The 18,089-nt window shown below is 36.3% G+C and overlaps 1 pseudogene; it reads left to right on the top strand.

The window, feature by feature from the left end:
* Positions 1 to 5,819: 5,819 nt before the first annotated feature.
* Positions 5,820 to 7,060, top strand: LOC120201091 (annotated as a pseudogene).
* The last annotated feature ends 11,029 nt before the right edge of the window (positions 7,061 to 18,089 follow it).

Here is an 18,089-nt window from a genome sequence, read left to right as displayed (position 1 = left end):
CCCTGGACCCTGGACCCTGGACCCTGGACCCTGGACCCTGAACCCTGGACCCCTGACCCTGGACCCTGGACCCCTGACCCTGGACCCTGGACCCTGGACCCTGGACCCTGGACCCTGGACCCTGGACCCTGGACCCTGGACCCTGGACCCTGGACCCTGGACCCTGGACCCTGGACCCTGGACCCTGGACCCTGGACCCTGGACCCTGGACCGGACCCTGAGCCCTGGACCGGACCCTGAGCCCTGGACCGGACCCTGAGCCCTGAGCCCTGGGCCCTGGGCCCTGGACCCTGGGCCCTGGACCCTGAGCCCTGAGCCCTGGACCCTGGACCCTGGGCCCTGGGCCCTGGGCCCTGAGCCCTGGGCCCTGAGCCCTGAGCCCTGAGCCCTGAGCCCTGAGCCCTAAAACCCAATCAAAATTCGAGGGGAAAATTGGAAGCAATTGAACGAAACCCGATGTCCATCATTCTCAGTATCAACGAGAACACCATCACAGTCAAAAAGAAGAGAAGAAGGAAGAGTATCCGAAGAAGAAGAAGCCGATGACCATTTGATCCTGAAAGCAGTACAAACTTGCTCTGTTCTTCTTGGTGTTGATGTTGAAGTGAGGAGTGAAGAAGAAGATGGTGAATTTTTTGCAATGAATAAATGGCAGTTGCTGAAGATGGAAGCTTTGGGTTTAACACCCGAAGAAGGGCAGATCTTCCACGTGCGCTGGACTGATTTTCAGAAATATTATTAAAATATTAAAAATTAAAATATTAATTTTTATATATTATTAAAATAAAAGTATAATATTATATTATTAAAATTATCAATAAATATAGTTTAATATTTTTTTATTAAAATATTACTAAAATAATATATTAATATTAAATATAAAAAATAATAATGTTTTAATTATTTATGTTCTAAAGTGAAAAATTCGTAAAGTAAGTTATAAAAATTTAAATTGTAAGTCATTTTTTAAAAAAATATAAAGAAAATTTGATTGATATTAACTATATGTTTTTCATCAACTAAACACTGAACTCTCTACAATTAGAATTCACTCTCCAAGTGTTTTCTAAAGTTGTTTTCTCTGTGCTTTTCGATCAAAAGTGCAATACCACCAGCAGTCCACTCCGGTTTCGGGTGTACGGAATTCGGAGCGACCGTGTTAACCTCGGGGGACGATCCGCCTACTGCAGCGATTACACACATCGGGACGAATTCATTTCTAAGGCAGTGGTTAATACCACGACACGGTTAATTGGTTCTTTGTTTATATATTTCAATATATATTTTTCCAGTCAATGCTAATGCCTCGTTTTGCAGTAGTCTATTTTACCAACAGAAGGTATGCTAATTAACACGTGGACATGCCAAAAGCATTTTTGTAGCTCATGGTTGATGCCAAATCTTCCTATTACTTCTGTCTCGGTGAATTTGCATCCCTAGAATCTTGTTTGCTGATCCCAAGTCCTTCATTTCAAATTCCCTAGCCAGTTGTGCCTTCAATTCTTCAATATGATCTTTGTTGGGTCCTGCAACCAACATGTCATCCACATACAACAGTAATATAACAAAATTGTTATCACCAGACCTCTTGAAATAAGCACAAGGGTCTGCATTAAGTCTGTTGTATCCAAGGCACATAATGAAGGAATCAAATCTCTTATACCAACACCTCGGCGCCTGCTTTAGACCGTACAGAGATTTATTCAACCTGCAAACCAAGTTCTTCTTTTCTTTTTCTTCAAAACCTTCAGGCTGGAGCATGTAAATCTCTTCTTCAAGATTTCCATGAAGAAAAGTTGCTTTAACATCTAGCTGCTCTAGATGTAAGTCCAATGTAGCACACATTGCCAAAACTACTCGAACTGTTGTTAGTCGAACCACAGGAGAAAAAATTTCATTAAAATCAATACCTTCTTTTTGAGCATATCCTTTGACCACCAGTCTTGCACGATACCTCTCAACTTGATCATCACCATTTTGCTTGATTTTGAAGACCCATTTGTTACCAATTGGCTTCCTTCCTTGTGGTAGTGGCACAAGGTCCCATGTATTATTTTTATGAAGGGCTTCAATTTCCTCTTGCATCGCCATCATCCATAGTGAAGCATCCGAGTTGTTTATTGCCTCATGGTATGTTGATGGCTCACCGTCCTCTGTTAAAAGGAAGTATACAATATTACCTTCTATAACATAATCTGAGTGCCAATTGGGACGTCTTCTCACACGATCTGATTAACGAGTTGTTGGAGCTTCAGAACTCTCTGGTTCTTGTTCATCATGTGTTGGTTCTGCTTTAGAAGAATCTCTTTGTTCAAACTCTTTTTCCACATGCTGCGATATGCACCAGATCACCAAAGGCAGCGATGAGTTGTTGGAGAAGCCATTGATCACTCGAACCTCAAACTCCATGCCGAAAAAGTTCCCTGATTGATGCACCGAAACGAAGATGAGGCCCAAAGCAAAGAAAAGCATTAGCAGAAAACGAGTGGGAATCTTCATGTTGGCCGAATATTGGTGCTGAACCCTCTTCTTCAACGACAACCACCTCAATTCTAAAGCAAACAGAGGTTTCATTGGAATCCCCATTGATACTAGCATGCCTATATGACAACTTTTATTCCCTTACCAACCAAAGATGGCCTCTCTATGGTAAGTCATCCTACATATATATACACAAAATATGCCCACGCTTTATCAGGTAAACTTGGATTTATTCCCTTTAGAACCTTGGTGACCACCTTTCTATTCTATGTTCTATTCCACTATTTTATAATATATACGTTAAAATATTCTGACTAGAACTTATTCATTAGTATTAATATTAAAAGAAATATTATTTGAATTCATCAAGCGATTTCAGTAATTAAATAAAATATTATTTTCTTCCAAGATTATAAATTCAAACAATTACTTTCGTAAAATATATATCAATCTTTAATCAAAATGGAAAGCATGCTCAAATCAAATCAATTTATCTTATATCTTTTTTCCTTCTCAATCCTCGTTGCCGTATGGTACAATAAACCAAAAAATGGTGTCAAAACAAAGAGCCAGGTGCGAGTTGTCGCATCAGCAATACTCCAAAATCAAAACACCACTTTGCAAGATGATTACATTTCTAGATTTTCTTTTATAGTATTGTCTCCCGAAACTTTGCAAAAGACATATACATATTTTCCCCATTTATGTGTTATTCTCATTTTCCCATTATACACCTAGTTTACAAGTGGGCTATTTTTCTGCCGTTTATTGTACATATCAAATTCAGCATAAGAAACAGAAATGAACAGACGCAATTATAAGAAAAAGAAAGAAAAAAATCTGGAAAATAAAACTTAATTAGTTGATTTAATTTTAAAATCAATAAATTGAATCCAAACTAGTTTGAACTTAATTAATCAAATTAATTAACTTTCAAGTACCTAAACTTGATATAACCGATAAGAGGTGATTTGAACCAACAATGGTCACCATTACCAACAGTGTTATAAGTTCCCTTCAATCTTTCTTTTCATTTTCTTCGATTATAATCTCATCTCACTTGTTTGCAGTACTTTCTTACACTAAGATTCTTCTACAAAAATTTTGAAAACACTAGAATCCCACTTTCATTATAGTTTCACTGTTGAAAACTCTGCTTCATTCGGGTTAAAATTCATTTACAATTACCATTCCCCACTTCTATATGTATGGCTTGAGCTATCACACGAATAAGTAAGACTAGAGTGGATTACCTTGACGAATCCCTCTCGAGGGATTAAAAGTCTCAGAAGTAACACAATTCCATAGGATTTGGATAGAAATAGTTTTGAAACACAATTCATAATAAGTTGCCTAAGGTGATCTAGACATCCAACGCCCATAATAGTATCGTTGATGAAGGACCATTCTAATATATCTTATGCATCCTCAAGACCAATTTTAATTATCATTAAACTAACCAACCTTGTCCTTCTTCGATCGCATCGAGTGCATGATTTCTTGAGCAATAATAATATTATCAATTAATATTTTTTAGGATAAAACTTATTTGAATTTTTGAAATTCATTTTCGTAGCAATGGTTTGAGGCAATTTATCACTACTTTCGTCACTGTTTTATATAGTACAATGCATAAGCTTCTAAGTCGAAATTGAGTACTACTTTCTGAAGCCAAAACTTTCGGGATAAAAATCAATAAAGTAGTATTCGTATTTGTATGCACAACTTGGTTGAAGAAGTATTCAGGCACCAAACTGAAAACCCCTTGCCCAATGATATCCCGGTTTTGTTGAAAGAAATAAGCGTGAAATCCGTCGATTCTCAGAGCTTAGAGGGGTGCATTTTGAAAACAGCTTATCGGATCATATCATCAGTAACAGTATCCGATAAGGCACTTAACATGCTGTCCAGGCATTGAGGAAATCCCCTCACATTCCAACATCCCATGTACTAGTAAATAAAGTGGCAAAAAAAGTAGCAACTAGTTGACGCAACTTATATTGGTTGGTGGACCATGATCCATCCTCTTGCCGAAGCGACATTCCTACATCTTTGACTCTTGGCACATGTACGGAAGTATTTAGTATTACGGTCACCATGAACGATCTAATTACACCTTATCTTTCGCATTCATAACTTCTCTTCTTGTTCTAGTATCGATTCCAATCCTGCTTTTAGATACGATAACTTAAGCTTTTAGTCATCAAAGGATAAACTTATTTAAAAAGGTACTACTCGTAGGTGATAAAATCTTTGTTTCCAAACTTTTTCCCGCATGCAATGATCTCATTTGACCTAAACTCAAGCCGTCAATCCCCATTTCGTGGTCATATTTTCCTGTGATCATGCTTGCGATCTTGACGCTAATATCGTCCACATTTTGGTCCAAAATTATGCCCACGCTCTTTTGAATGTTGCAGGTAGAGTTATTCATGGATTTTTTGTCGAATTGGATAGGATCAAATAAAAATTAAATATATATTTGTCCAATCTTATCTTGATATTTTTACGCCTATTTTACCATTTAAAATATAAAATATAGGATAAAGTGGATGAGAGGTCTCTAACTATAATAAAATTATCTTTTTATCTACTAAACTTTTAAAAGTTACAAAATGACCATTAAATTTATCGAATTGTTACAAAATATTCATTACGATCTTATAATAATAATAAAGCTTGGTAAATTTAGCGACTATTTTGTACTAATTTGATTAACTTTAGTAATTATTTTATAATAATTCAATAAATTTTAGTGATCATTTTTTTAATAATTCAATTTATTTCATGTTCATTTTGTAATGCCATGGAGACAATTTTTAACGAATATTTTATAACTTTTGAAAGTTAAATGAATAAAATCGTCATTTGAACATAGTTTAGAAACCTACAATGTACTTTATCCAAAAATATATAAATGGTTTTTTTAAAATGATATATTAATTGGACCCTAATTCAAATTATAAAAATTTTATTGTCAAATATTGATATTAGTAAAATTCAAATGGAATTTATGGGTAGGTCTAATTGAACATAACAAAGATAATAAATGGAGTTGAAGTGGTAAGTAATAACCAACAAAACATATGGAGGATATGAAGGGGATTAAAAGGAAGATTGAGGGATAGATGGATGCAACAAAATCACGTGCCAACGCCATTGCCACTCGGTCTTAACTCTTAACAGCTCGCAACCGGGGGCTTACGCACGTGACTTCACCTACCCATGCTCCCTAATCTTATTTATAGGACACGGACTCTGCACACTTCAGTCTCAACACCTTTACCACTCATTGCAGCTTAGTCTAACACAATTGGCTTCTAAGCCCATCAGAACCAATGGTGACAGTCGAGGAAGTTCGTAAGGCTCAACGTGCCGAAGGGCTGGCCAGCGTGCTGGCCATCGGCACATCCACTCCTCCAAATTGTGTTGATCAGAGCACATACCCTGACTACTATTTCCGTATCACGAATAGTGAGCACAAGACTGAGCTGAAAGAGAAATTCAAGCGAATGTGTGAGTTTCTTTTCTTCTCTATTTTTATTATTGGATCTGCATCTACTAATAAAAAAATTTATATTATGGTGTGAACTTTTTTGTTTTGATTAGGTGAAAAATCCATGATCAAGAAGCGGTACATGTACCTAACAGAAGAGATTCTGAAAGAGAACCCCAATGTATGTGCATACATGGCTCCTTCACTTGATGCTAGGCAAGACAAGGTGATGGTTGAGGTGCCAAAGCTAGGCAAAGAAGCAGCTACCAAGGCCATTAAAGAATGGGGCCAGCCAAAGTCTAAGATCACTCACCTTGTCTTCTGCACCACCAGTGGATTCGACATGCCCGGGGCTGACTACCAACTCAACAAGCTCTTGGGCCTCCGCCCCTCCGTTAAGCGCCTCATGGTGTACCAACAAGGTTGCTTCGCGACTTGGCTGAGAACAACAAAGGTGCCCGTGTCCTCGTTGTGTGCTCCGAAATCACCGCCGTTACCTTCCGCGGGCCTACGGAAACCCACATAGACAGCCTTGTGGACCAAGCATTGTTTGGTGATGGTGCTGCTGCTATTATAATCGGAGCAGACCCAGTTCGCGAAATAGAAAAGCCCTTGTTCGAACTAGACTCGGCGGCCCAAACGATATTGCCGGACAGCGACGGTGCCATTGATGGTCACCTCCGCGAGGCTGGGCTCACGTTTCACCTGCTCAAGGACGTTCCGGGGCTTATTTCAAAGAACATAGAAACGAGCTTGGTTGAGGCGTTTCAGCCTCTGGGGATATCGGATTGAAACTCCCTTTTCTGGATAGCTCATCCTGGTGGTCCAGCCTTACTGGACCAAGTGGAAACCAAGTTAGCATACAAGCCTGATAAGCTACGAGCCACGAGACATGTCCTTTCAGAGTATGCGGACATGTCAAGCGTTTGTGTGCTGTTCATTTTGGATGAGATGAGAAAGAAATCAATGGAAGATGGACTTGAGACCACGGGAGAAGGAGAAGGGCTTCAGTGGGGAGTTCTGTTTGGGTTCGGTCCTGGCCTTACTGTTGAGACTGTCGTGCTCCACAGCATCGCCGCTTGAACAAATCATCTTGTAACCTGCTTCCACTTCACTTGCATTTTTATTTTTCAGTTTGTGTGAGAGAATCAAACTCTTCTATTTTTATTACAAGATGAAAATAAAATAAAATACTAGTGCAATTTAAGTAAACTATTCAATGACAGAGCAAGCGCTATCCAATTGAATGATTCTCTGCAACTCTTGTGGAAGAGCGTGAAGATAAGGATAAATGTTCAAATATGCAAGACGATCAAATATGTTAAAACTATTAGTAACGTTGATACTTTAGTTTAGGTAAGACATAAGCATATGTATGTAAATGACCTTAATTGACCTATTCTAACATAACTTACAAACTCAACAATAGGTGACACTTAAAACACATAATTGGACTATTGATTAATTGAGTATAATCCAGTGAGAATTGATTGTTGAAAAGCATGATGTGATGTGTTCTAATGTTGCAAGCATGTCCATGTCTATTCATTAACTTCAAAGACAATTAGGAGTTGAAAATATAACATTTTAAACTTGGTATCTTGTTTTTTTAAGAACATAAAATTCGGTCCCAAATAATGCATAGCGTACAAATAAGCTGGATTTGAAAACCGAGTTGAGTAATATAAAACTCAAAGATTATGTGATTGGTTTAATAATATTTTAAAAGGGGGGTAAATAGGATATGCAGGCATTCAAGTATTTCTCCTTTACAACATAAAGAAGAAGAAAATTGATAGAAATAGTTATCTACCGTAAGATCAATGTAACACCCTCAACTCATATCCGACTCGAATACGAGTCCGAAGTGTCACATTGACTTTTCATTAAAACAAAATACTTTAATTTACATAAAAGAGACCATTTAATACAAAATCTATCAGAGTATTCATAATTAACCACTTGTTACATGCCAACACTCTATACATAACCAAATACCTACTTTGTCAATTACTTTTGATCTGATATTCTAGTAATGATACTGTCTTTGCCACTTCTATTCTTGATCTTCTCGTTTCTTGGTACCTACGTGTAAATCACTTACACGCTAAGGCATAGACTTAGTGAGGCATATAAAACATGTAATAAAATGCATATATATACATATACATATACCATTAACATACTTATCAGTACTCATATCATTATTACTAATTTCTTTCTATCATGTAAGCATATATTGAACCTTTCTATACTCACCATCGAATATCCATGTCATTTCATAACAAAGCATATATATAGTATCATAACAAGTTATTTATTATCTTTAAAGCCCTTGCATTAGCCCATGTATACATTTGAGAACTTAAGGTATATGAGTACATTGAGGTTGTGCACTAATACTGTCACCACAGCTCGTATCAATTCCCTCATGGGGCACCGAACCTTAGTTCAGTATTCGTCCCGAAGAACCAGTCCATAGATCCCGAAGAACCTAGGTAAACAGTCCATATGTCTCGAAGAACATAGGTAAACAGTCCATATGTCCCGAAGAACATAGGTAAACAGTCCATATGTCCCGAAGAACATAGGTAAACAGTCCATATGTCCCGAAGAACATAGGTAAACCCTCGACCCTTGGCATGCCAACTATACCACTAGCTCTCTTATCACATAACATGGGCATTAACATTCATAACAGTTCAATTTACTTATTCGTATCCTTTCTCTTATGAACATATATCTTTTCTTTTCAGTCACGTACCAAATGTACGTGTAATCATTGATCTTATAATCACATGTTCATTCTCTTCGGTCACATACCATATGTATGTGTAAACATATATCTAATATCATATAACACGCATCACAAATGCATGTATTCACATAAATCATTTCTTATAGCTTTATTCATATCACATATTCATATAAGCTCATATCTTATTTCACATATAGTTTCCATATAACTTATATATCTCATAATCACACAAATCATAACATTGATCACCAAACAAATAACATTTTAGGAGTTACTTCTTACCATAGTAACTCCATCACTGGCTCATCGCAAGCCAAATGTTTATTCAATAATATAAGTACAAATTAAATTGCACTCACCTTAGCTTTGCTTTGATTCGATTCTAATCCTTCAGTTGATTTGGAACGGGATCACGTTCTATATCTACATAATCATACATAGATCTATATCAGTATCATAACTAATATACTCTAATGGTTCACTCTTTAGACCAAGAGAAAAGTCAATTTCATCTTTTAATGAAGGTATGCATCGATGCACTACTGATGCATCGGTGCATAAAATGTATTCGATGTTGTATTATTACTGGGATGCATCGATGCACTACTTATGCATCGATGCATGAATTGCATTCGATGTTTCATTATTAATGGGATGCATCGATGAATTACTTATGCATCGATGCACGAATTGCATTCGATGTATTTATTTTAAAAGAGTGCATCGATGCACTTCCTGTGCATCGATACACCTTCAAACAATTTCTGGGTTTTAACCTTGATGCATCGATGGACAATGAATATGCATCGATGCACTCTACCCAGAATCCTCTTTTTGAACCCGAAAATTCATTCATTTTGGATTAAATCCTTCATATTTGATCCTCTTTTTCATTCTTAACTCTAGTACACATACTTAAACCAATCTATACTCATTTATTTCATCTTAAACCTCAAAATCATATCTTCCATATGTAATTCAATAATTACATCAATTTTGTAACATGTTTCAAATCCAATTCTATTACTTCATATCTCTTACTTAGATTGATAACAAGTCAAATCCAACTTTCAATTCTTGTTATGAACTCTATTCCAATATTTCATTCAAGAACCTCTAATCTTTAATCTTCTTTATCTCCTTTATCTTTTGATCTTAAGATAACTTAAGCTTTCCTTAAGCTTAGTTATCATCTAATGATCAAAACCCAATCTTAAACTTAACAAATAATTAGCTAAGTAGATGACTCACCTTTGAGCTTGGAGATACGGGAGGAGAGGGAGAAGAAGTTCTGGAGAAATATCTCCCTACATGCTTATCTCTTAATAAAGAGATAAGATAATTATCTTTTAGATAAAAAGACCATTTTGCCCTTTAATTCCTTTAATAATTACTAACAACTTTTAGGATTTATTTCCAGATAAATCATTGAACTAATCCATTCTTCTACTTTAATCACCAAATTCTAAAACTTTACAATTAAGTCACTAACCCATAGTTTGGGATGTTACAACTCTCCACTCCTTATAAGAAAATTCGTCCTCGAATTTTCATTGCACAAGGAGCTAAAATACTTTCTATACTTCTACTATTCGTTTTCACCTATTACTTCTTTAATAAATCTTTCGTGATATCATAAACTTCACTTCATTGCTTAATTCTTCCATTAACTTTTTCCCTGAATTCTAATGGGACACCTTCAACATATCCTACTTACTCGAACACTCTGCCCTAATAAAGTTGTCATTACTACATCATTATAAATAATTTCTAATTACATTCTCAATTCTTTCACAAAATTACTTCTAATCGATGAATATGCAAACCCATATCAAACAATAGTATAATGTATCTATTATATCGTAGAAAAGTACCTGCTATTATCTCTGGATCATTAAAATCTTCATTAGTATTAATATTATATACTCGAGCAGTGGAGCATATTTCCTGTTGAGTAGAGGATTCAAGTTGGCTTCTGCCTCTACCTCTTCCTCTCTGAGACATCGAAGCATATCGCTCCGATTGTACTGACTCTTTTGTTCCTAATGGACAATCTCTTACGAAATGTCTCGTTTCACCACATCGAAAACAAGCTCCAGAAACCATTCTACATATTCCATCATGGTATTTTCCACAAGTATGACAATGTCTCTGTTGTGTTCTGCCCTCATCAGATCCTACTAACTGAGTTTGTCTTACTTTCATTTGATTTGATTCTCTAACGGAGGATACTACCGATCTAGATCTTGCCTGAGACTGAAAACCAAAATCTCTACCTCTCTTGAGTGGTGCAGAACTCGATGAAGCCCCCATTCTTTTATATAGTTGGGTTCTTTGATCCTTAAACCTTTCATTCTGAGCTCTCTCTAGAGCTTTAGCACGATTTACGATTTCTTGAAACGAGGACAAGTTCAACACTATTACCATTTCTTTCAATCTCGGGCGCAATCCCTCTACAAACCATTCACACGCATCATTCTCTGTTGAAATTAACTCGGCCACAAAACGACTTAACTTGTTAAATTCACACTCATATTCATATACAGTGAAATCTAATTGCTTCGGATTTAAGAATTCTTGCTTCATTTGTCTAATAAACTGGTCTCCTATATACTTGTGCTTAAATTCTTCTAAGAACAAGGACCAGATCACTTGGTCATTTGTCATTCTCAGAGTGACATTTGTCCACCAGATTCCCGGTTACCCACGAAGCAAGGAGACCACTCCATCTAACTTTTCCACATCAGAACAGTGGAGTCCATCTAACATTATTTTCACATCATTGAGCCAAAGGTCCGTAATAACAGGACCTTCCTCAACTTCACCTTTGAATTCAGGAGCTCCTAATCTTTTTAATTCCTTTGCTACATTCATCCTCTGAGTAGAGGAAGTAGGAGGTTGAAAACGCGTCAGAATAGCGTTCAACGTCCTGAAGAAAACATCTTGATCTTGTACAGGCACTCCAGTAGGTGATTGTTCTTCACCTTGCCTGGCCAGGGCAGGTGAATTACTACTTTCCGCGGGTCGATCATCTCCCTCTTCATTTCTAAAACTACCTTGTTCAGACATCTATAAAAATACAACCATATAGTTCTATTAGCTAAACAATATACTTACTATTCCATCAGATCAGAAGTTTCCACTATTTTGTTGGCATGTATACCTTATAAGACACTCTAGACTTCGGTTTATGTCGAGAATCGACTAAACCGTAGCTCTGATACCATTTAAATGTAACACCCTCAACTCATATCCGACTCGAATACGAGTCCGAAGTGTCACATTGACTTTTCATTAAAACAAAATACTTTAATTTACATAAAAGAGACCATTTAATACAAAATCTATCAGAGTATTCATAATTAACCACTTGTTACATGCCAACACTCTATACATAACCAAATACCTACTTTGTCAATTACTTTTGATCTGATATTCTAGTAATGATACTGTCTTTGCCACTTCTATTCTTGCTCTTCTCGTTTCTTGGTACCCACGTGTAAATCACTTACACGCTAAGTCATAGACTTAGTGAGGCATATAAAACATATAATAAAATGCATATATATACATATACATATACATATACATATACATATACATATACCATTAACATACTTATCAGTACTCATATCATTATTACTAATTTCTTTCTATCATGTAAGCATATATTGAACCTTTCTATACTCACCATCGAATATCCATGTCATTTCATAACAAAGCATATATATAGTATCATAACAAGTTATTTATTATCTTTAAAGCCCTTGCATTAGCCCATGTATACATTTGAGAACTTAAGGTATGTGAGTACATTGAGGTTGTGCACTAATACTGTCACCACAGCTCGTATCAATTCCCTCATGGGGCACCGAACCTTAGTTCAGTATTCGTCCCGAAGAACCAGTCCATAGATCCCGAAGAACCTAGGTAAACAGTCCATATGTCCCGAAGAACATAGGTAAACAATCCATATGTCCCGAAGAACATAGGTAAACAGTCCATATGTCCCGAAGAACATAGGTAAACAGTTCATATGTCCTGAAGAACATAGGTAAACCCTCGACCCTTGGCATGCCAACTATACCACTAGCTCTCTTATCACATAACATGGGCATTAACATTCATAACAGTTCAATTTACTTATTCATATCCTTTCTCTTATGAACATATATCTTTTCTTTTCAATTACGTACCAAATGTACGTGTAATCATTGATCTTATAATCACATGTTCATTCTCTTCGGTCACATACCATATGTATGTGTAAACATATATCTAATATCATATAACACGCATCACAAATGCATGTATTCACATAAATCATTTCTTATAGCTTTATTCATATCACATATTCATATAAGCTCATATCTTATTTCACATATACTTTCCATATAACTTATATATCTCATAATCACACAAATCATAACATTGATCACCAAACAAATAACATTTTAGGAGTTACTTCTTACCATAGTAACTCCATCACTGGCTCATCGCAAGCCAAATGTTTATTCAATAATATAAGTACAAATTAAATTGCACTCACCTTAGCTATGCTTTGATTCGATTCTAATCCTTCAGTTGATTTGGAACGGGATCACGTTCTATATCTACATAATCATACATAGATCTATATCAGTATCATAACTAATATACTCTAATGGTTCACTCTTTAGACCAAGAGAAAAGTCAATTTCATCTTTTAATGAAGGTATGCATCGATGCACTACTGATGCATCGGTGCATAAAATGTATTCGATGTTGTATTATTACTGGGATGCATCGATGCACTACTTATGCATCGATGCACGAATTGCATTTGATGTTTCATTATTAATGGGATGCATCGATGCATTACTTATGCATCGATGCACGAATTGCATTCGATGTATTTATTTTAAAAGAGTGCATCGATGCACTTCCTGTGCATCGATACACCTTCAAACAATTTCTAGGTTTTAACCTTGATGCATCGATGCACAATGAATATGCATCGATGCACTCTACCCAGAATCCTCTTTTTGAACCTGAAAATTCATTCATTTTGGATTAAATCCTTCATATTTGATCATCTTTTTCATTCTTAACTCTAGTACACATACTTAAACCAATCTATACTCATTTATTTCATCTTAAACCTCAAAATCATATCTTCCATATGTAATTCAATAATTACATCAATTTTGTAACATGTTTCAAATCCAATTCTATTACTTCATATCTCTTACTTAGATTGATAACAAGTCAAATCAAACTTTCAATTCTTGTTATGAACTCTATTCCAATATTTCATTCAAGAACCTCTAATCTTTAATCTTCTCTATCTCCTTTATCTTTTGATCTTAAGATAACTTAAGCTTTCCTTAAGCTTAGTTATCATCTAATGATCAAAACACAATCTTAAACTTAACAAATAATTAACTAAGTAGATGACTCACCTTTGAGCTTGGAGATACGGGAGGAGAGGGAGAAGAAGGAGAAGAAGTTCTGGAGAAATATCTCCCTACATGCTTATCTCTTAATAAAGAGATAAGATAATTATCTTTTAGATAAAAAGACCATCTTGCCCTTTAATTCCTTTAATAATTACTAACAACTTTTAGGATTTATTTCCAGATAAATCATTGAACTAATCCATTCTTCTACTTTAATCACCAAATTCTGAAACTTTACAATTAAGTCACTAACCCATAGTTTGGGATGTTACAATCAAACTATCCTAATAGGAGACACAAGTGCACTAAAATTGAAGCAATTAACATGGATCAAATCTATCAAGAGAATCAGGACAACCCCCTTCAGTAACGCAGCAAGAGCAGTAGGACGGAAATCCAGACCAGATTTAACATTTGAAGCCAGGGCAGATCGACATGATAATGATAAGAACCAACACTGGAAGGTAAAAGCTACCCCAAATGGATTATGATGCCTTGAGGATGAGATGGCTGAGAGATTAGAACTTAAGGATGATATATAGGTCCTCGTACCTTTGGATTTACCCTTACAATCGTTAACAGTGTGCTAGTTGTTTTTTTTTTCTTTTTCCATTTGTTAGTTGATATTTGATAACAATTATATGCTAAGAGTTTGCACTAACTTGAAATGCCATCCTTATATCAATTTAGCTTCTTGGCTCACTACTAAACCAATACAGTGTATCATATGAATGTCTAACAGGGTTTTTATTTATTATTAAAATGTAGTTTTCTTGCCTTATTAACTTTTAGCATTTGGGTATTACCATAATTGTTTTTATCCATTATTTGATAAGTTTTGTGTAGCATCTTTGCTGAGAAGCCTGTTCCAGTATTTTACAGTATTTTTAATGGATGTTGTAAGTTGTAACTGCATGATTTCTCATTGAGCTTTATTGTTTTAGTATGATCTGCATCTTATTCTTTCAGTTATTTAAATTTACTTTTTCTGATAAGGCATGATCGTTGATGTGGTGAAGCAACATGTGTTGAAAGTCAAGTCATTTCGGTACAATTAATGCACTGAATGGCAATTGTCAAAAAGCTTGGGCTGTAGAAATTGTTTTCAACATTCGGTGCAGCATTTGTTGATTTTTCAACAATGGTAAAACCTTAATTTTAGCCATTGTAATTTAGGGTATTTACAAATTAGTCCTTAAAGCTTCAACTATAAATACCCTAGCTCATTTAGCTTCAAAACCATCCCAAATCATTCTAGCTTTCTTCCAATACTAGAGAGAATTTAGAGAGTTTCTTGAGAGTTGTTTTCTCCTTTTTATCAAGAGAGAATTATCATTGTTTTCTCCTTTGTAGATCGAGAGAGGTTGTAATTCCTATTTTCTCATAGTGAAATTCTTCTACCATTGCCCGTGATTTTTACCCTATATTATTTAGGGGTTTTCCACGTAAATTTTGTGTCTTCTTTATCTTCATTTTTATTTTCTCAAATTATTAGTTGCGATTTTGCTCTATCCGATAGCCTTCTTCCGCAACAATTGGTATCCGAGCTAGATTAGAGTGTGTAATATCTGCTTATTGTCTTTGTGGTTGCCACCAAAAGATGGATCCTCCAACATAAGAAAGTAAGAAGGTATTACCCATTCTTTGAAGGTTCCAGAGAACTATTCACGATAGTGAAATAGTGGGAGCTATCCGTAAAAGAAGCTATGGCAATGAAATTTGATATTGAAAAATTCAATGGGAGAAATTTCTCATTGTGGAAATTAAATATGAAGGCCATCCTCAGGAAAGACGGGTGTCTAGCAGCTATCAGTGAAAGGCCGATAGATTTCACAGATGACAACAAATGGATCGAAATGAACGGGAATGCTATGGCAAACTTTCATTTAGCATTAGCAGATGAAGTATTGTCAAGCATCGAGGTGAAGAAGACAACTAAGGAGATATGAGATCATCTCACCAAATTGTACGAGGCCACATCGTTACACAATAAAATTTTCCTTAAGAGGAAATTGTACACTCTCCGTATGCCAGAATCTACTTCAGTGACAGAGCACTTAAATACGCTGAACACTTTATTTTCTCAGCTTACATCCTTAAGCTGTAAAATAGGAGAACAAGAACGTGCTGAGCTTCTACTTCAAAGTCTACCGGATTCGTATGATCAACTCATCATCAACTTGACAAACAGTAATGTCACCAGTCTAGTCTTCGATAACGTTGCAGTTGCTGTTCTACAAGAAGAAAATCGGCGCAAGAACAAGGAAGACAGACAAGTAAATCTGCAACAAGCAGAAGCGTTGACAACGACGAGAGGGATATCAACAGAACGTGGCCAAAGCAGCAGTCACAAACATGGTAGATCGAAGTCAAGGAGCAAGAAGAATTTAAAGTGCTACAACTGTGGAAAGAAGGGTCACTTGAAGAATGATTGTTGGAGTCTAAATAAAAACTCCAATCCACAAGGCAATACTGCAAACACTTCAGATGATGGAGATGTTCTATGTTGTGAAGCGTCAACCACCGTGGAAGGTATAAAGAGATATGCAGACATATAGCTCATTGATTCGGGAGCAACATATCACATAACCTCAAGAAGAGAATGGTTCCATCATTATGAACCTATCTCAGGAGGATCTGTGTATAGTTACAATGATCATGCCTTAGAGATCATTGGCGTGGGAACCATCAAATTGAATATGTATGATGGAACAATTAAAGTTGTTCGAGATGTGCGGCACGTGAAAGGCCTGAAGAAAAATTTATTATCCTACGGATTGTTGCATAATAATGCAAGCAAGATTGAAACACGTAAAGGAATCATGAAGGTGTTCTGTGGAGCACTTGTGGTGCTGAAAGGTGAAAAGATAGCTGCAAACTTGTACATGCTGAAGGGAAAGACTTTGGAAGAAGCAGAAGCCTCTGTTGCCTCATGTAGTTCAGATTCGACAATGCTATGGCATCAGAAACTTGGACACATGTCAGAACAAGGAATGAAAGTCCTTGTGGAGCAAAAGCTACTTCCAGGCTTAACAAAGGTATCACTTCCTTTGTGTGAGCATTGCATAACAAGTAAGCAGAACCAGTTGAAATTCAACACATCAAATTCTAGAGGCAAAAGTGTTCTAGAATTGGTTCACTCTGACGTATGACAAGCACCAGTAACTCCTATCAAACCCATTCAGAGGTTCTATACTAAAATCCATTAGAAAGGACCAGCAAATATGAATAAAATATGATATATAATAATCAGTAGAATCAAGCTAAAAATGAACAGATAAAAGTTAAACAACCGAACAAGATCAAGCTCCAAGCTAAAAATGAGGTAAAAACAAAAGAATACTACAATACGAGATCATATCAACGATTCCAGGCTATCCAATAAAAAACCAGATCAAATATACAAAAAAATCTATCAGTGAAGATTAAAAAAATTACATTAGAAAATCAAGGAAAACAAGAAAAGAGAAATTTAAGGGGTTTATTCTATATAGAAGAGAAGTAAGGACCTGCATATCTTGTTGCCTTGGCCGACCTGGTACATCCCATAAGAAAAGACACCGAAAGCAGCTAGAAAGATAGCCATAGCACTGGGCCCTTGTTGGGTATATAACGGGCGTATCTGACGGGGGAGACCCATCTTGGAGGATCGGCATGTCCTTGACGCTCGCCATTCCTGGCTTCTTCCTTATCATAAACTCCGTCATTTTTCTTTCCTTCTTCTTCTTAGTTCTAGACGAGAGAGAGAGAGAGAGAGAGAGAGAGAGGGAATTCAGGACGGTGGTGGTGGCGGCGATATAGAGGATTAGGTTCTTAAATTAGTTTGGGTCCGTTTTGGGCTGCGGCACCTGGTGGGCTCATTTTGGGGAGCAGTTATATTTTGTCACCCAACTATAAGGTTATCATTTTTGCTCTC

Source organism: Hibiscus syriacus, unplaced genomic scaffold, assembly GCF_006381635.1.
Source record: "Hibiscus syriacus cultivar Baekdansim isolate YM2019G1 unplaced genomic scaffold, ASM638163v2 tig00006977_pilon, whole genome shotgun sequence".
Lineage (NCBI taxonomy): Eukaryota > Viridiplantae > Streptophyta > Magnoliopsida > Malvales > Malvaceae > Hibiscus > Hibiscus syriacus.
The sequence above is the reverse complement of the archived record's forward strand: the minus strand, read 5'-3'. Positions and strand labels throughout refer to the sequence as shown.